The sequence below is a fragment of the Rhinichthys klamathensis genome, unplaced genomic scaffold (assembly GCF_029890125.1).
Source record: "Rhinichthys klamathensis goyatoka isolate OS25496 unplaced genomic scaffold, OSU_Roscu_1.1 h1tg000220l_1, whole genome shotgun sequence".
NCBI lineage: Eukaryota > Metazoa > Chordata > Actinopteri > Cypriniformes > Leuciscidae > Rhinichthys > Rhinichthys klamathensis.
Window position 1 is genome coordinate 774190 of NW_026606744.1, and position 21016 is coordinate 795205.

General features: G+C 38.5%; 2 protein-coding genes across 2 annotated transcripts in view; both read right to left on the reverse strand.

Moving 5' to 3' along the window:
• minpp1a (multiple inositol-polyphosphate phosphatase 1a) overlaps window positions 1–21016 on the reverse strand; it is a 224032-nt gene that overhangs the window by 146430 nt on the left and 56586 nt on the right. The gene's annotated exons all lie outside the window — the stretch shown is intronic.
• Window positions 1–21016, reverse strand: part of pdzd8 (PDZ domain containing 8) — a 60408-nt gene that overhangs the window by 32760 nt on the left and 6632 nt on the right. The gene's annotated exons all lie outside the window — the stretch shown is intronic.

Genomic DNA, 21016 nt, shown 5'->3' on the forward strand with positions numbered 1-21016 from the left:
GTCCCTTTCAAATTATGCAAATCATCAGACAGGTAGGCATTCAAGCAAAACTAAAAGTGAAAACTATGATGTTAATTGTCAGACTACATCAAGGTGAAATGAACCCTTATGCCTTTGCTCGAGGTCTCGTCACAGCTACTACTCATTACCTGGGAATTAATTAATTAGCGCACAAATCCTGTATTTTTTGTTGTGAAAACTAGTACAATGTTATCCAACATAACATCAACCTAGCATGATAATCTGATTATCACATTAAATGAACTAAAACAGAGGTTGACATTTTCTGAAAGTTAACCACCTCAGAAAATAATAATAATAATAAATTGTGCCATATTCATGAAATCCCTTCACACCACAATTGACTAAATATTTTGAATAAATGACTCTAAATGATTACTTTTATACCACCCTAAAAAAGGTGAAATGAAGAGAAAAGGATCAGAAAATCAACTTTGACCTTTTGGGGCTTCTTCTTAAATGATCTACTCACTCAAGCAGGGATTAAGATTTCTTTTATAGTTTCCCACATATTAATTTAGAACAACAAGTATTGAACTGATTTTTTTTTAGTAATGGGAGAGTCTTCTTTCTTAAAGACTTCTCTTAATGACCACTCATTTCTGGAGGTTTTAAACACTTTTGCAATTTTGCTAGATTTTATACACAAATAAACAATGAGTTAGCATTTGTCTCACAATGAAAACTCTGAAAAAAAGGTCCATCATGTGTTCGATCAAAACTGTCAGTGAAACCGGATTGAATATATAGGTAACTTTTAAAACAGAGTGATCCCTCATGTAGTTTTATAGTATTCCTCTGAGGAGAGCGTCTGCTATTTCAAGACTCTTTAGTGCTAATAATAACCGGAGAGAGATTAGCATTCCTAAAGCAGGAAGTGGCTTTCTCTCTCCATAGACAAAGCACTCTGCTTTGCCCTTGTGAGGTACAAAATATTACAAATAGATCAATTATTGTAAAGGATGCAATGACATTAAATTAAAGTCACCATGAAATCAAAATGGACAATTCTTGTTTTTTTATGGAATATTGTAGTGTTTGTTATAAATAATAATAAATAAAAAACGGATAAATTATTAAAATGCCCTCACAGCCTTTAATCAAAATAACTACCCGTCCCACATCTCTTCATGCCATAGTTCTCATCAGTCTTCAGGGAATAAAAGGAATAAAGAAAACATTAAATAGAGATCTCTGAGTACAGTTTGAACCATTCCAGCTTGAGAGAGAACGTAAGAGAGAAAATGACAACATTGGATAAATGCCTGCAAGACAATGGCTGTTTGTCAATTCCAAGAAAGCAAATAATGGACTTGTGTTCTCGTAGAGGCCGGTCTTGCCAGGTGACCTTGAAAGAATTTATTTATTTATTTAAACAGGAAAAGATTAAGAGCAATCGGGCCTGACTCGGTATAAAACTGATTTTCAGCAGGTTCCTGTTCTGCAGAACATGAATACCTCAAACACAACAGAACTCCAAGACCATACAATAACAAACACACAACAAGCACACAAACCACGATAGTAAACAAGCATCAGCAGGAGGCCATAAAGCCATCTCAGTGGTCACAGATATACCTGTCCATCAGATGGCGAGCAAAAGTTTGTTTAAATAGTCTTATTGATGTTATATATCTGATGTGCTGTAGAGTCTCATTCCAGGCTCTAGTGAGCAAATTAAAGAAAGATCTCTATCCATAGCAGTTCCTAAAAGCCGGTATAGGGAGAAGTCCATTTGCAACAGATCTCGTAGTGCGTTCGAGCCTTGAACTGAGTTTTGGAGCCAGCGCAGTCAATCCCGCAGTAGTATGACCATTTAAAATCTGATAAAAAAGGTTCAAACCATGGCTTATTCTATAGTTCTGAAATGTCAAGGCATTACTCAAAGATAGTGCAATACAGTGGTGAGTCCAGCCTGGAAGCCTGTTGTGGATCTTATAGGCTCTATTGTAGAGTCTCGCTACAGGTTCAAGGATCTCATTTGTTGTGAGTGACCAAACAGGTAAACAATACGACAGAGTGGACAATATAATGGCATGAAGATATGTTTTAGAAACAGAATGCAGTAGATATGGTCTAATTTGACTATAAACAAATAACTTTTGGTTTAACTTTCTGATTAAAATTTGGACATGGTCACGATAAGTAAGATGTGAGTCAAGAGAGACTCCCAAATACTTATACGTGGATACAATTGAAAGTTTTTGATTAGAAAAGGTGATGAAATTTGATATAGACAGTTGTTTCCTAGATGAATAGAAATACATACATTCTGTTTTCTTAGTATTCAGTGTTAAATGGTTATCCTGGAGCCAATCATATAGATGCTGTAGGTCTAAGTTAAGTTTGTAATTAATTGTATCAATATCTGAGCCAGACAAAAAAATGACAGTGTCATCAGCATATAATAAAGTACTAGAAACATCAAACACATTAGGAAGATCATTAATGTACATAAGGAAAAGTAAAGGACCTAAGATGCTGCCCTGTGGAACTCCCATAGAACACACTCGTGACTGTGATGTTACTGAGCCGATTCTTACAGTCTGAGATCTGTCACTTAAATATGATTTAAACATATCTATTGCAGAGGAGGACAAATGAAAAGAAAAAAGTTTATTTAACAAAATTTGATGATTGACTGTATCGAAGGCTTTTCGAAAGTCTATGTATATGACTCCAGTAACCTGACCTTTATTTAAAGACCCCCGTATCTGCTCAGTAAAAAGCAGCAAAGCCGACATAGTTGACCGCAATGGTCGAAAACCATGCTGACAATCACTGAGCAGGTTATTGTATTCAAGGTGATTAATTGATTATATAATGTTTTTTCAAGTAACTTAGAAACAGTTGGTAGAATTGCAATTGGGCGGTAATTAGAGATATTAGTTGGATCCTCAGACTTAAGAATCGGGGTGATCTGGGCTGTTTTCCACATGGCAGGAAATACCGATTGCCTAATACACAGATTAACTAAATGATGGAAGAGCGGAATAAGTGTACTAGCGTGAGTTTTAAGAAAAATCATATTTAAATTATTTGCATCACAAGCATGAGAAGCATTCAAAGAACCCAAAATGTTAGTTATATCGCTTTGTGCAATTTCAGAAAAGGAGAATTGCTCCTTTTATAATAAGAAGTTCGGAAGGACGCAAGGATACAAAACGCATCTTGTAAGATTTGCGATGTGCTGCAATCTTGTTGCTCAACTGACCGTGCCAGCATATTATAAGTAGAGTCCAATGCACAATAAACATAACATCACAAACAAATGTCACAACCTATTAAAACATTTATTTCATATTATTATACATATTTTATATCATTTTAATTCAACACGAGTATTTGTGAAAATGAGTAGCCTATGTTAATTACATATTTTTGTCAATGTTAAGATTCTTTTTAATATGCCAATAAAAATACCACAGGCTTTCTCCAGGTCTTCATCACTTTATCAAAATTAGGCAAAACAAAAATAATAAACGTTTACTTTCACGAGCAGTCACGGATTTGTGAGCTTTCAGCTGGATGGAATGTCTTAAGTGAGAATGAGAGGTTTAAAGCTTACAGGCTTCCGTACGTCGACCGCCCGCAGCGGCTTCTGTGATTTCTAACGGTTCGATTGTCTCAAATCTGCATCCGATGCATCCTCGATATCAAGAACACATCATGCTACTTTCATGCATCCTCTGTACTTGCGTTCTTGAGTATTGGAATTAAACTTCGATGGTTGATGACAAAAGGACGCAGTATTGCTTAAGAACTCATTTTAAGAAACGGCCAATGAGAGAGGATTTAAAAGACTACATTTTGAGAATGTTTCCCAAGTCTTCATCTAACTCAAAGCCTGATGTATTAGTACCCATTGGATTTCCCTGTTGAACCACCTAAAACCAGTGTTGGGGGTGACTCATTACAAGTAACTTGAGTTACGTAATCAGATTACTTTTTCAAGTAACTAGTAAAGTAACGCATTGCTTTTAAAATATACAACAAAATATCTGAGCTACTTTTTCAAATAAGTAACACAAGTTACTTTGTTTTCCCATTTATTGACTGACAGCTCTCTTGTCCTCATGTCGAGACAAATCAAAGTGCAGAGGCGTGTGTAAACATGATGGTTATTGTAGTTCTAGACTAAATGTGAGCAGGCATTTACTCATCTCACTTGCACAAAAAAAAGATTACTCAATATTACTCAAAATGAATAAAATCAGTGAAATGCAGAATGAGAATACTATGCAAACTTCTAATAACTAAATATGTTAAATAAAACATGCATTTGTATGCATTTAATCTCACTTTATTGACCAATGTACTTGCTTCTGACCTTCGATGACTCTGTAAAGTTTTGCTTTTATTGGTAATAAAAAGCCCAATTTATACTTCTGAGTCGACCTCCCGCCGTAGCTACATCGTAGGCTGTGTGTAGCGCGTACTCTTCGGCGTAACCTGACGTGCACCTCTCCAAAAATGTAACAACGCGTCAATTCTACGCGGATGCAAGCGCTGTGATTGGCCTGTCAGAACCGCTCCCTCGGGTTTCAAATGCTCCCTATGCATGTGCAATTGCGTGTCAATGCGGACAACGACACAGAAGTATAAATGAAAACCAACGCGTATTCTATAGCGTAGAGGCTCCGGCGTAGGTCCGACGCAGAAGTATAAATCAGCCTTAAAGGGTTAGTTCACCCAAAAATGAAAATTATGTCAAATGTGGAACGACATGAGGGTGAGTCATTAATGACATAATTTTCATTTTTGGGTGAACTAACCCTTTAAGTGTTAAACTTTTTTTTCCTGCATCCTATTCTTCTGTTATCCAAAATATCAGCACAGCTGAAAGGTTTGCTTGAGCGGCGCCCTCTACTGTACAGGAGTAAATCTGCATTTCCTTCAGCCTGAGGGTTATTTCACTTTTGGTGTGAAGGGGTCCTTACATTTGCCCAAAAATATATAACTTTTTTGTTACAAAAAAACAAGCCTAGCCCAGGTGAAAAAAAGTAACGCAAAAGTAACATAGCGCATTACTTTTCTAAAAAAGTAACTAAGTAACGCAATTAGTTACTTTTTAAGGGAGTAACGCTATATTGTAACCCAACCAGTGTTGGGCAAGTTACTTTTAAAAAGTAATTAGTTACAGTTACTAGTTACTACTTCCAAAAAGTAACTAAATTAGTTACTCAGTTACAAATTTTAAAAGTAACTAGTTACTTAAGAAAGTAACTATTGCGTTACTTTCAAGTAAAATTAAATTTTAAATGCTCAAGTGTGACCCCACCTCTACCCCTCTAGTAATAAATAATAATCATAATTATTTATGATAAATCTGAATATTATAATGAAATGGACACTTAATAGGCTACAATACATTATTAACAGAAACATGAAACATTGTACACACATCTAAAAAAAAAAATGTTGCTGTGGGACTAGCCTCCAATCAAATGCCATGTAGATATTACGTTTATATAGTGGATCAATGCAAATAACACAATAGATGTTTTGGAACTTTTGATATTTATTGCCCCTCAACAGGCCACAACTGGGCAAAATTAAATTAAGCTTGTTAAGCTCGTCGCCATATCTGTCTCTCGTTGACTGACTGGCTTGCTTGTGTTGTTCATTGTGTGTCCTGTCCTGTCCGACTATGCGTTATGATGGGTCGTTCGCAATTCATGAGCGTTAGCCGTTAGTGATGATGGATCGACTCGTTCGCGAATGAGCTTTTGATGGGTCGTTCGCGATTCGCGAATGAGCCGACTCTAAGAGCCGGCTCTTTTAGGTGAACGTCGGGAGCTGGCTCGCATATCTGAAGAGCCGACTCTATTTTTACAAATTTAGCCTATAGAAATTAAATAATTATGTAATAATTTAAATATTATAGTCAAAGTCATTTAAAGAGCCGTTTGTGAGCCAAAAGAGCCGGCTCTTTTCAGTGAGCTGAGTCAAAAGTGCCGAATGCCTACTACTATGCGTGCTTTCGAACCCCCGCCCAACTCTACCTCTGATTGGCTTACAATGACATTTTACTCTACCTCAGTCGTCAGCATTTATGCGCTTGTCTCGTGCTCTACCCACTAACCAAGGAAGAACAGTAAAAAAAAGTATTTGCCTCTCGCTCAGAGATCTAGTTGGTCTGATGAAAAAAAAAAAACCCAGCTTCATCAGTTATAGTAACGCGCCACATTTTTTGGCAGTAACGGGAACGGCGTTATTAAGATGAGAAGAGTAATCAATTAGATTACTCGTTACTGGAAAAAGTAATGCCGTTAGTAACGGCGTTATTTATAACGCCGTTATTCCCATCACTGAACCCAACACTGCCTAAAACTACCTAAATGGCAAGTCTGTGACAACTCTAACCCTGCTGCTTTCAAGATTTACATCTCTAACTTAAAGGTTCTCTAAGCGATCCTGGGTGACGTCACTTCTTGTTGACGTTCGAACTATTGTCAAACAAAACGGAGGCTAGCTAGACCCTCCCTCCTCCTCATCCGCACACTAACCCCCCAAACCACACCCCCATACCATTCTTGTTGGTCATCGGCTGGAACAGTTTGTTATGTTTCGTGGAGCGGGTCGCCGCAGTTTGTTTTTGTTGCTGTTTGTGGAGCCTGGGCTGTCTACAGAGATCGCGTTTCTTTACAGTGTTCAGGGGACAGGCAGCCAGCGGTTAGTGAGGAGATGTTTGCTGTATGTGACAAAAAATGTTTTGGCCTAAAAAACGCGTGACATCGCTTAGAGCACCTTTAATACTTTAAGTTAAAGATGTAAATCTTGAAAGCAGCAGGGTTATTTTACTAAAATAAAGTTTCAATTAAAGTAATAAAAAATTACTATAAGTAAAATAAAAATAATGCTAAACACTAAACAGACATACTTAAAAAAAATGTTTTATATAAAACTGGTGTAAACGTGGTCCAAAATGTTGTATGACTCAAACGGGCAGTTCAGTGATTCTACTTCCTGTTCAAATACCTCATGATGCAAAATTCTAAGAACAACATCCTGGTATGGTAACACTCTGATAGCGCCCAATGCTCCCTCTCCATTTCCCAGCTGCTTAATTGCAGGACATGACTTCAGTTTGTTTCAGAGCACACACAGGGCACGAAGCGCAGCCCTATCACTTACCACCAACACGGTTACAGGAACATAGCCAGCCTGCAGCATTAAAAATACAACACTCACTCACCTCTCACACACACACGCAATAAAGTCTGGACCTGGATATCTAAGCCAACTGTAAGCAATTACATGCACACACATTCACTGGTGTATATTAAAGGGTTAGCTCACCCAAAAATGAAAATTATGTCATTAATGACTCACCCTCATGTCGTCCCAAGCCCGTAAGACCTCCGTTCATCTTCGGAACACAGTTTAAGATATTTTAGATTTAGTTCGAGAGCTTTCTGTCCCTCCATTGAAAATGTATGTACGATATACTGTCCTTGTCCAGAAAGGAAATACAGACATCATCAAAGTAGTCCATCTGACATCAGTGGGTTAGTTAGAATGTGTTGAAGCATCGAAAATACATTTTGGTCCAAAAATAACAAAAACTACGACTTTATTCAGCATTGTATTCTCTTCCGGTTCTGTTGTCAATCCGCGTTCAGTGACACTGATGTCGTAAGACGCTGCTGACGTGTATCTGGTGGGTCCGTGTATTCGGGTTCAAATAAATATGGCTGGGCAAAAAAATGCAAGACTTCCTCTGTGTCGAAATCCTTAGACATGTTTGCGAAGATTGTTTTGTTTACAGCGTGCGTCTCCCTCAGACTGTAAACGAAGCTCGGACGCACTGATAACATGTCAGCAGCGTAAGTCGCTATACAGTCGTAAATAAAGTCGTAGTTATTGTTATTTTTGGACCAAAATGTATTTTCGATGCTTCAAAACATTCTAACTAACCCACTGATGTCACATGGACTACTTTGATGATGTCTGTATTTCCGTCCTGGACAAGGACAGTATACCGTACATACATTTTCAAAGGAGGGACAGAAAGCTCTCGGACTAAATCTAAAATATCTTAAACTGTGTTCCGAAGATGAACGGAGGTCTTACGGGCTTGGGACGACATGAGGGTGAGCCATTAATGACATAATTTTCATTTTTGGGTGAACTAACCCTTTAACAACAGCAATTACCTGATAAACAATTTTCAATTTCTGCATGAGTTAGGTAAAGAATGACAGGTTTACTTTACTTACACTAGCATTCTGCTAGACTAGCTGTCTTTCTATTTACTTTGTCAATCTACTGTTCTAGTCAATGAGTAAAGCAGTCTCTGTACGGTTCCGGTGTTGTTAGCTAAAGGAAATGCAGAATGGGGAAATGACTCAAACTATTATTTTTTTTGTCAAAAAAGACGCCAAGTGTAATGCAACCCAAAATGAAAATTCTGTCATCATTTATTCTGAAATCTCATTCACACTTTTGCATGTTCAGATTTGGACCATCACAATCAGTTATGAGACATTTAACAACCAATGGTGTTTTGGCAAAATTCATGTCAATCTTGGGGTGAAACATCTTGACACAGCCTATGAAATGTTACTGTAGTATTTTCTTTTTATACTATTAATGTATTTATTAATATTTTGAATTCGCGTTCACTATTATATGTTCAGTTTTATTATAGTTTGTTATGTGCTTTAGTAATATTTCTATTTTAGCCATTTTTGTACTTTAAACTTGTATGGAAAAGAGCAGCTTAAACATTCTTTAAAATATACTCTGCAAAAAAAGAAACGCCACTTTTTCAGGATACTGTATTTTAAAGAAACTTTGTCAAATCTAGGGCTGCTCCCGACGTAAGATTTTCTTGTCGACTAGTAGAAAAAAAATGGTATGAGTTTCAGGGCAGAGAAAGAATATAATACATAACATTGCAAACATAGTTCTACATTACAGAGAAATCCTAAACAATAATAATGAGCCTTTGAAAATATACGCATAAAGCTTGCTGCATCACACCGGCAAAAGTAATGATTAATGTGTCGGAAATAAAAACGGAAATAGTCTAAACATTTTAATAATTTACTAGTGCTTTCTGAGTCAATGTTGACGGCAAAGATGAAGTTGACAACGCTGACTCTCACCTTTGTAGTATAGTGGATGCGCCTATATAGAGAAATGCACATTAAGTTAAACATGTCGCTGTACTAATTTAGCTTCCACACTCCGCACGAACACTAGGATATGTGCCTAATAATAGCGCATATTTATCTAGGTAAGCATTAATATAAGAGCGAGCAGCCATGTAAAGTGGTTAACCTTAAGCTATACTTGCATGTTTCAAATGATGTCGATGAATGAAAGACGCATATTCCTGCCCGACATTGTTACCATCAAGCCGGCGTAAACTAGTGTTTTTCCTTGATGCTTTGCCACAGCCAATCACCAGCACTTGATTTGGGAACATCATCATACAGGCTGCATGCTTATTGTTTCACTGATGTTGACAAGATTAACCCCTCAAGTACCGAAATTTGGTAGCGAACGACAAGACATTTTTTGATACTCGATGGTATCAAGGCAATTTGGTCGTTGCCTAAAAAGTATCGAACTCGATACCAGCCCTAGTTGAAAGTGGGAATGTTTCTTTTTTTTTTTTGCTGAGTACATATCCTTTTGGGTTCATCAAGCGAAGAAAAACATACAGGTCTGGAACAACACGAGGGTGAGTAAATGAGGAAACTTTTATCAATCTTTACAATAGCATCCTATGTACTTTTCACTACAGCATACAGAAGACATACTTCTAGGCGATGAACTAAAACGAAGAACACTTAACCTGTATGGTGAAATGCTTTACTGTTTAAAGTACGTTAAAGGGCTTCCAGCAGCACTGCAAGAATACTTGCTGTAATCACCTCCGAGGGAAAAAAGCCAGCAAACGACTATTGACTGTGAAGGCCTTGTCCTGCTTATCACCATCTATCTTCCTCTTCACTCCTGAGGCGTTAAGTGTAAGCAGTTTAAAAAACATTTTCTAATTTTAAGAAAATCAACAGATTTCTGATTTTTGCTATATCTGCAAAATCTTTCAGAAACCACAGGAAATTCGTTGGTTTGCAATGAGACAAAATACAAACTCGCACGCACATATAAAACAAGCGCACGCAGATACCCACACGCACACCTCAAACTCTTCCATTAGTATAGTATTATTTATATAAGCATATGACTGTCTTCAATAATTGTACAATACACAAATAATGCATAATTATAAATAATGCATAAATAGATTAATTTTAATAGATTAATATTAATTTTCCATTCATTTTTGGATAGACCATTAAAGTAAGTGTCAGCCAATTGGGTTTTTTAGTCCATATACATATATTAATCAGCATCTAACAGTTATTATCAGTGGAATGAAAACATGTATGATAGTTATATGGTGAGATATGCGTGTAATAAAAGTTTATGTAAAGCCACACAAACACACCTGCTGTGTCTTTAACTGAGAATGTGTTGTTGACCGGATTAAAACCCACTCATATCACCAGCACCTCTCTAAATGCCTCATATACACCACAGCCAGGTCACAGAGGACAAACCAAATCAGCTTTGCTTTTATATGCAGCAGGAAGAAATGTATGACTTTGCCAATTGGGTGAGAGAGAGTGCAGGAGCTTATCGCGTGTTCTGCAAACTGATTACAAAAAAAGAAAGAAATTTGTGCCCGTTTCACACTGCACATGAAAACATGTAAGAACTGCAGAGAAAAGGTATGATGAGTATTTCATTTGATATAATTGTTATAAAGAGTGGGCAATTGAGAACCATAAAAAACTTTGTCATAAAATCTCATTTACATTATCAATGCACAATTTCGGCACCATATTACATTTTTTAACCAGTATTAATGTTTTTAATTTATTTTTACCTTTAGATAGTTACTTTTTTATAAACATTAATAATGTAATAACACTATCAAATAATAATCTTTTGTAAATCTCAAAAGTAATATTTATTTTCATACTTTGAAAAATGCTGTGATGCCTAAATTCACTTCCAGCGTTTAAAATGACTGATTTTAACTTTTTGTTTATTTGTTATGTAGGTAGACAAAATAGTGTAGAGCTTAAATATAGGCCATTTGTAGATTATCAGTCAATCATTTTAAAATAATTATCAGGTTATCTGCATAAGCCAGAATTTTAATATCGTGCAACCCTGATTTATGTAGAACAGATAATTTTCTTTCATCCCTTAGTAAAGAGGTCAAAACAGCAGCTGCTTGCATTAACATGACTGGAAAATGTGCTTGGTAATGTTTGTGCTTTCCCAGGGGTTTGCGATGTAATCAAATAAAAGTGATTACAAAAATGATAAAGGGATTTTATTTCAGCTGAACTTTGGCCTGACTGTATTTGCCAATGTACACTGAAGCTCTTTGCCTCCAAGTTTACACTATGAGATATGAGGTCTAATCACTCAGTGGTCAGATGAAACATGGATAGAATGATCGAAGAGGTGCATTATGACATCATGGTGCCATCTGGCTTGGGACAGGTTACTGTTATTTTAAATGCACTGCTGAGGCTTACTCTAAGTCTACAGAGAGAAAAATGAGAGAGAGATGCATATCGTGAGAGGGGGATGTAAAATAACGTATGTGTACTACGCACGGAAGCACAACAGATGTTTTCTGGAGAGCACTTATATAAGTGGACTTTAGAGACACGGTGAGCAGGAAAGAAGAGAGAGAATGAGGTACAAGTATCCATCATGGTCAAGTCAATCACAGCTGATGATCTGAAACGGCCGCAATGCGCATTGCAAAGGCAGATGACGATTGTAGACCTGAGTCACTGAGAGATTGTCACACTTGGGTTGCAAAAAAAAGACGAGATAGGATATACTCGCAGCAAAAAGAGCCCGAAATCGCCCCCTGTACCCTCATTCACTATTCCCTACATTAGTCCACTAAAAGTTCACTTGAGGGAGTGAATGAAAACGAGTGAGCAAATTCGGACACTGACTGTGCCAGTAGGCCTACTGCTTTTGTATAGTTTGTGGTTGCCGTTTAATAATTATTTGAAACTAAGCAAACTGGCAGCTCAGTAAGATGAAAAGATTGATCTTGAACTTTGTCATTGAAAGAAACCTTAATTAAACAATTTAATAATCAATTAAAAAGGAATTTATACCTGTATGATATTATGCTGTAGCCACATTGACCAGCGGGTCAGACGCGGGTCAAATTCTCAGTGCATTATGGGTATTCTGTAGCCGTTGAGCATACATCGGTTGTAGCTACTGGAGGTGGGTGATAGGACCGAAATATTATATCACGATATGAATAATTTTATTTCACGATATTGATACGGTATATATCACGATACAGCTATTTCTGCTTTAAATAAAGTTATAATATTGAAAAAAATCTTATCAAAATTACATAGACTAAAATTAGCCTAGCTAATATAAAAATAAAAAAAACTGAAGCTCACTGAAGACAAGTAAACACTCAGTGATAAAATAGGAACAAAGAAAATAATTACAAGCAGTACGACAAAAAACTACAATAGAATAAAGTAGGGGTGCATGTGCGATATCACGGTTTTTGACCGAGGACGATTAAAATGTCTTTACGATCTGCTTTTGAAGAAATATCGTAGTAACGTTCATGTTTTCCTATCAGTTCTAGTGCCTCCTCAACATACTGTAGCCTACAACGCGACGTATATTCATATCAAATGTTAATGCAGAAGAACGGGACACTGCAGTTCACAAAAGTTCATTATTTGCATGTGCTTTAAAGTTTTGCTGGTTTAACATGTCATAATTTCACATGCTCATGCGCTGTTCTAACGTGCGCTTTTCTGAGCGCATAACACACCCGAAGCGCACATGCACTAAAAGCCTTTCTAACATCTGGTTACTGGACTAAGTTATCTTTCGAGTCTTATTGCGCTAATACTGTCAAATACACACAGGTTGACATAAAGTTGGTTATGTCTAAAGTGAAAGAAAAAAGAAAATTGAGAGAAAATCTGCTTGTCAAAATAAATGCGTATATATTAGACGCGTCGCGTGCAGGTCTTAAAGTGACAGAAGCAGTGACGAGCCAACACCGGGCCCTATAGACCCCTTTTGCGCCGACGTCACAATTACGTCACATTGTTAGCTGGAGGCAAAACAAACGGACAACTGGAGGCGGCAAACCAGCACAGATTCGGCTACATAATAAGGAGCTTAAATTGTTATTATTATTATTAAATGTCACCTTGTTGTGTTGTTGGGTGCAATAATCAATGAAAAATGAATATGCTGTATCTGGAATTTTTATTTCTAGAAAATATTCACATTAAAATTGCACCGTAATGTCACTCTTTACATTGTCGTCTTCTTGGCGCTGGCTAGGCAGAACTGCGGACCGTACCACACAAGCCTTGTACATGACCATTCAGCACATAGTTATAGGCATCTAAAGATTTATATGCCCTCAGTTTCTCTTTACGCTCTGTTTCTCTATCGGATAGGTGTAGAAGCATAGGTGTAGAAGTCAGGCCACTCAACCGGAGGTAGCGTTAATGTTAATCCTGTCAGATCGTCCATCCATTGAGTGAGCTTGCAAACTAACGTTAGGAAAGCGAGATATATCCAGCTGCAGACCCGCAGCACCACCAGTTTCAGAACCCCAGCGCCAGAACCCCAGTGCCAGAACCGGAAGTGAGGGAGGGGCGGAATTATTGACAATGACACAAGCAAGGTTATTTTTGCAAGTATTTTAAAATATTTAAAATTGTTGCATCTTTTAAATAATATTTAGGGTATGTTTATATTACACAGTGAGTCTATAGGAATACCAGACTTACATTTCACTGCTCGTTGTATGAACTATAACTGGTATGTGACAAATAAAGAGCAAGACAGCGCTCGTGTTGTTTGAAGACGTGAGAGTGCGCGCGCGCGGCCAGGGCTCTCTCTCTCTTTGCTCGTTAAGCGCCCTGTCATGCGCAGCAGTCATTCTATTCTACATCACTCACCGATCAAAATAGGCTTTGGCGGGACACTTTGGCGGCCGCCAAAAAGCGGACGATCTGACGGGTTTTAGAAGATTAAATACAACCTGAAACTAAAAAACAGACCCGACCTCTATTTGAGACCGGCCTTTATTGACCCAAACCTGCAGCCACACCAGGCGTGTAGGCTAAAGAGACAATCGGCTATTTGGGACTCGGCTATTATTTGAAGTTTTACGGTACATTTTTATTGTTTCTTTTAAAACAATGCCGAATGTTCAAAGATTTTGGACATTATTTTACATAAAGAAAAATGCATGCTGCACATGTTCTTGTGAAATAAATTATATTTTATATAAAATGCCCATTTGCATTATTTTTTTTACCATCATGACCAGGAAGTAACTCTCATAATACAATGAAACGGATAACTATATACAATTATATTACACAAAATCATTGTTTTAAAATGCTTATTGTACTATACCTTAATGTATCATTATAATACGTATAAAGTATGACGTTTCGTGTGTAATAATGCCGTTTCGTGTCTAAGCAAATTACGCTCCAAAACGTTAGGTGGCGTTACTCGGTTTAGAACGTAAGCTCCGCCCCTCACTTCCGGTCCTGGCGCTGGTGTTAGAACGTAAGCTCCGCCCCTACTTCCGGTTCTGGCGCTGGGGTTCTGAAACTGGTGGTGCTGCGGGTCTGCAGCTGGATACTATTGAGGAAAGCAGCCAGAGGGATTGTTCTGCCTCCACCTAAGCTCCGCCCACAAAAAACGTCACCATGTTTACTAACTGAAAAGGTGTCTATATGCAGGATTATCAAGGCGGGCCACCCTACTACAGCACGTGTTGACGCAATGTCCACGAGTCGGCTAACGTTACCATGAATAGGACAGGATAGGATCATAGAGACACAGCGTATAAGAGATGAGATGACTGACAAAATCAGGAGTAGCCTACGGGCTCTCCTGGGCTCTCCCGGGCGCACCATAACACATGAAAAAACACTGCTGGTGATGGCGCACCATAACACATTGTTACTCACTGCTATGCCAACGGTCGCTTCAAGTGCTTCACTCTCTTCCTCCAGCTCGATCTCCCCCTCCTGTGCTTTCTTTTTAAAGAAGCTTCCTATTTTTGGTTATTTACTCATTCCTTTCTCGAATTCCTCTTTTCATTTTCGCTTTTGAAAGCAACTTTTGTGTTTGTAATTTGACGACTCCATATCGATATTGTCTGTCTCAAGTTCAACTATTGTCATTATTTATTAATATCTTCCAGTCACGCGGGCCGTGTACCCTGCTTACCGATAGTTATGCCTCGGGCTGGGTATCGAGTTCGATACTTTTTAGGTACCGACCGAATTGCCTCGATACTACCGACCGAATTGCCTCGATACTACCGAGTATCGAAACATGTCTTGTTTTTCGGTACCAAATTTCGATACCTAAGGGGTTAATCTCGTCAACGTTAGTGAAACATGCATGCAGCATGGTCGGCTGTGGCGGTAAAACACTAGTTTACGTGGCTGTCCAGAGACGTGGCTCGTCGCACGTGAGGCTGTAGTGTGTGTGTGTGTGTGTGTAAGCGTCCCTACCGTCCAGATAGAAAATATGTGGAAAAGATCAGACGTGTACTGTACCAGACTCGATGCCAAAAGCACGCGATGCAATATTTTCGACAAGATAATTAAGATAATTGCTGCCAAGACCGGCAACACGATAAATCTGATAAAGCACTTAACAGCACACAGAATACACTTGAGAGTAGAAAGTTTATCCGTCTTCGACTGCAAGAACTGGAGCGCGTCACAAATGAACCGAAACTTGGCGTATAGGATACTTGACTCACAGACATGACAAATAGGCCTATAGATGGTCAAAATATGTCTACTTTTAAACGAAACAATTAGAAATAAATAGTTTGATTATGTAATCCATATAGCGCGCGTGTTCACTACTTCAGGAATGACGAGTCAGCATTGCCATATTCATCTTTGAAGCCAACACACTCAGTAGACACTTGTTTATTAATAAACAATTAAAATATCTCCTTGCTATTTTTCCCCGACAGATTCTTTTACCAGTGCTTTGCAGCAAGCTTTATGCGTGCTGAGCGCGAGGAATATATCCCGCCCCCCAGAAGCATATATTTAACTCAATTCACATTTATTTGTATAGCATTTTTATAATACATATGTAGTACATATCGTTTCAATCTGTTATCAGAGGCGACTATGTGTAATGCATTTCAATTAATTTTCACTCAGTTTCATTGTTAAACAATGCATTAAGTTAAGGTAGAAACAATGAGCTCATTGAAGTAAAGGCTACATGTTGTTAAATGATTAGGAAACATATAAAACTTTAACATTGGTGCTTTTTAACAGACTCAAAATATGAGTGTAAAAAAGTCAACAAACTAAAAAAATAAACGTGTTTTTTTTAGGTTATGTAATATTGTTAAAACGGATTTCATAAAATTGGTATCGAAAAAAGTATCGTTCAGGAATCGGTATCGGTATCGAAGTCAAGGTATCGTAGGGGTGGGCGCTATACCGGTATGAACGTCAATACCGGTATTATTATGTTGTGCCATGATATGGATTTTGCGATACGGAGGATACCGTATTCATAAATTCAAATTTTGCAGTTATATTGTTTTGTTCAATTTGGTACTCTTTACAACTGTTAACACTAATGACGATACAGACAGAATCGAATACGCTGTTTAAGGAAATGGCTGATTTGGCGCTTCATACGCGTGAAGTTGCTGAGGCGATTAACCGCTGTCCTGTGACGCGTTCAATGAAGGACCGTAACGTAGAACACATCGCTAGTGCTAAGCGGCTGTTCATAAAGGATGCATCTTTTGCGGTGGAATGGGAAATAACAAGGTAATGAGACGCAAGTTTGACTTAACTTGAGCGCAGCATTTTTAGAATGCCGTTTCATTTGCGAGACGCGGGTGCAACACCTAAACAAGTTCGTCAAGCACAAAAAAACGTTAAAGTTCTAGGCTACTGTATGTTTGAGATGTCATGTTTTCATGAAGGTTGAAAGGCTGAAAGCTGCTATTATTATCTTTGTTTTTACAAAACATTTACTGCTAATAATATTATCCACGTGGAGACATTTCCCCGCAATGTAACGTTAGGCTATGAATAACAGGACACGACACACACATAAGCGCGCGCATACACACACACACTGGTCCACTATCTTTGTGGGGACTCTCCATAGACGTAATGGGTTTTATACTGTACAAACTGTAGGCCTTTATTCTGTCCCCTTACACTAATGAATCTCAAACCATTATTTTATTTTTATTATTAAGATGTCTGCACAAACTGTCTGTGCAAACATTAAACTTAAATAAAACGTCTCGCTTTGGTCTACACTGGAAGTGTTCTGCTCGCTCTGCTAAAGCTAAACTATAATTACTAAAACTGAAACTAAATAAAATAAAAACTATATAGAAATGTGTTTGCTAAATAAAAACTAACAAAACCATTAATGAAACTTGCTAAAACTAAACTGAAATTTAAAGCAAAATTGAAAACTATATTAAAATAAAAACTAATTTAAAAACGCAAAACTATAACAACAGATATTCCCGGCGGAAACAGAGTACACCCGAAGACGGCTCTCACTCAGAAATCAATAAAGTCTTCATTCGCTGCCGGTTCTCATTATGACAAGACGAGCAAAAAGTGGAAAGACATAACAAGTGCATTCAGGCCTACCTCATGTTACACGTTTGCACTTTAAAAAAAAAAGAAAAGGGAAAAAGGCAAAAAAAAAAAAAAAATTTCTGGTCTATGTCCAATGAAATGCCTCACCTTTTTCTAGTTATCTAGTGTTAAAATACATATTTTGCCTGTAATTTAACTACTAAATGTGATTCCAATTTTTTTTTTCTCATATCGCGATATAATATCGATATCGTCCGGACAGTGAAAAATATCGTGATATGAATTTTTGCTCATATCGCCCACCCCTAACAGTATCGAAAATTTTGTTACGATACCCAGCCTTAGTTATGCCTGTGGACAGTAGCCAAAGGCCGTGTGTCCACTGTCCACCAAAGCGTTTTTTCCCATGGCTGGCGTATTTTTTCAATTGTTTTCAATGGGAGCGACACGTTTTTAGAACGCCATGGGCGTAACGAGGCGCTCAGCGTTTTTTTCACGCTGAAAGCGCTGAGAGCTCGGCGTTTTTTACAGGTCGCCGAGAGTTGAAGAATGTTCAACTTTGGGTAAAACGCAGCGGTCATCTCACTGTCACTTTTTACCCAACCGTCCAATCACAGTGGAGGAGGGGCGGGACTAATACCACACCAACCAACCGCCACATTCTGCTTGTACAACGTCAGCAGAAGTCAACAACAAGCATAATAACGGAACAAAATTTAAAACAAGAGCCAGAGAAAATACGTTACACTGTATCGATATTTTAAAGGCACACTGTGGAACTTTTCAACCTTTATAATAAATTACCAAAACCCATTGAGATGGTACATCGACTTACAATAGGTTGAATGACACGTCTGCCGTAGCCTGAAGGTGTCTGTATCGCTTTTCCTAGCACTATGTAACTTCGGGGTTCGGGTAGGAACCCGAGCACAAAAAGAACTACAAAATTCGACCGCTTTACGGCATACGTCACTTCCCCCACCACCCACAACTTCCTCAGATTCTGACGTGAGTGCTCAACTCGCGTTTGATTGCCGTCTGTATGTTTTCGTCATGGCCGAACCAACAGCTACAAGGAAGAAGGCAAAGGTTTTGTCAGAGGACACTAAAAAAAAGAAAAAGGCATAGTGACAAATGAAAAGCCAGGACGAGGATCACCATTGGTCCAGCGTTCGCTCGCTGGCGTGAGCTACAGGAGGAGGATGGGTGCCCGACCGATGCTAACGCTTGCCTGCACACAAATGCTGTTTCCAAGGTGACACAGAAAAATCATATAAGCAGTGTAGTATTTTCTGGTATTCCGGCCACAGCCGATGGTGTTATGAGTGTAATAAAATGCCCACAGCCCATTGTTCATTTCTACACACAAACACAGCCCACCACAGTGCAGGGCTCGAACAAATAAAATCGACTCATGTCAAATGTACATTAAATGTATTGAACGTTCCCACGACTCAGTGCCCACAAACACTACACACAACATGTCCCACGGTTTCTGTAAAACGAAACCAACACACATAAGTTACAGTCAGCTCAGGCCGACGGTGTTTTTAGTGCAGTAAATGTGCCCGGCCCGCCGTCCCGCGCCCACATTCACTCACAGACATGTTAGCACTAAGCCGCTCGCTCTCTCTCAGCAGACTGCTATAAGGGAATCGAGCGCGGCCAGGCTGCCCGCCTCAAACACTGCAAGCACACACAATCTAAAGACACGGGAAGCTGACCCACTGTCTATGGGCGGACCGGTTGACTGTTTGTTGACTTTTGCGACAGTGCTGCGGAGCTTGTGGCCTCTAGGGACGCTAGACGTGAAAGTTACAGGTCGAGCGCCACTAGTGGCCAAAGGTTCCGCAGTGTGCCTTTAATATAGAATCAACAAAGAAACAATATGTGAAATGAGATAGGCTAACACTTTTGCGGATATTCCGTATCATAACAAGCAAGCGTCTCAACTGAAATAAATCCTGCGCTGCCAAAACGCTTTCAAGCGCCCATAACTAGGCGTTTTCAGCAGAGCGCCCAGCGTTTTCAGCTGACTAAAAATGCTTTGGTGGACACGCGGCCTAAATAAGGCCTTAATATTTGTATACACATAACCCTATAAAAGATTCTTGAATTGTACTTGTGATAAAAATTGTACAAGTTATTCTAGGTCATCTTACGAAATGAGTCCTTCAAAATTTGTTGTCTTGTGACAATAAAAATTGGGCAGACCAAAAATGTGCTACAATATCAGCATTGTCTCTGCCCTTCATTAAACACCCAATCAGATCTGGAGATGGCAAACACAAAAATGGCATATCACTTTAAATATAGGTTAGTTAATCATGAGACAGAGATATCAATTCCTGTTTGTGCTGAATGTGCTCCACAGGAAGAAGCTGTAAGTTGACAGTTTCAAACGAGTGCAGCAGTTGACAGTTTCTCTGGCAAAGGGCATTTAAAAAGCCAAACTCCATCAGTGTCACACGGATGGATGAATGGATTGAACGCCATGTCTATCTCTAATGAGAATGTGTTTCTCCAGTGCCTCTGAGGAACTGGACCATTAAATAAGCACAGTCAGGAAAATTTGTCCCGAGCCTCGCTCAAGGGCACGCAGCTGATAGGGGCCTATCAGTAACTCTTTTGTACAGATTACCCCCCAATTGGCCCAAACATACCAAGATAGAGTCAGTCACTCCATCTTTGAGAACAGAAGGTGTCATTAAACACCTATCAATAACAGCTGGACACGCAAACACACTAGACATGACATCAACTGAGGTAACCGGAGAGAGACCAGTCCGGGTCAATACTTGGAGTTCGCAAAAATACATTCTTATGCACACACAATGTGCACCATATATCAAACATCTACAACATCTGAGAACATAGTTCATAATTAAAAACGAAATTATTGATTATGGGAAGGGAAAAACCCTAACAATTACGTCTCAACATTTTGATAAACTGTAATTCCTTCACACACACTTGAACAACAAGTATGCAAATAAACAACAAACGCACATTTCTGAAGTCTCAAGTTTTGGCCATCTGTGACATGGGAGCCCTTCCAGGATGCACCAGAGATGACATCATACTGTTTTGGGTTTTCTAAATACCCCCACAGGTACAAAGTACAGGACTCATGTGCATTAAATAGCCAATTATAACAATTTATATAGTTAGTTTAGACTATTACTTCTAGTATTACAACAGTAAGCCAATTAAATTCTTTATACACACTGTATTTGATATATCTGCCAATATACAGACCTTACATAGCACTTCTGCAGATTAAGATGGCAATTTCACTTTAA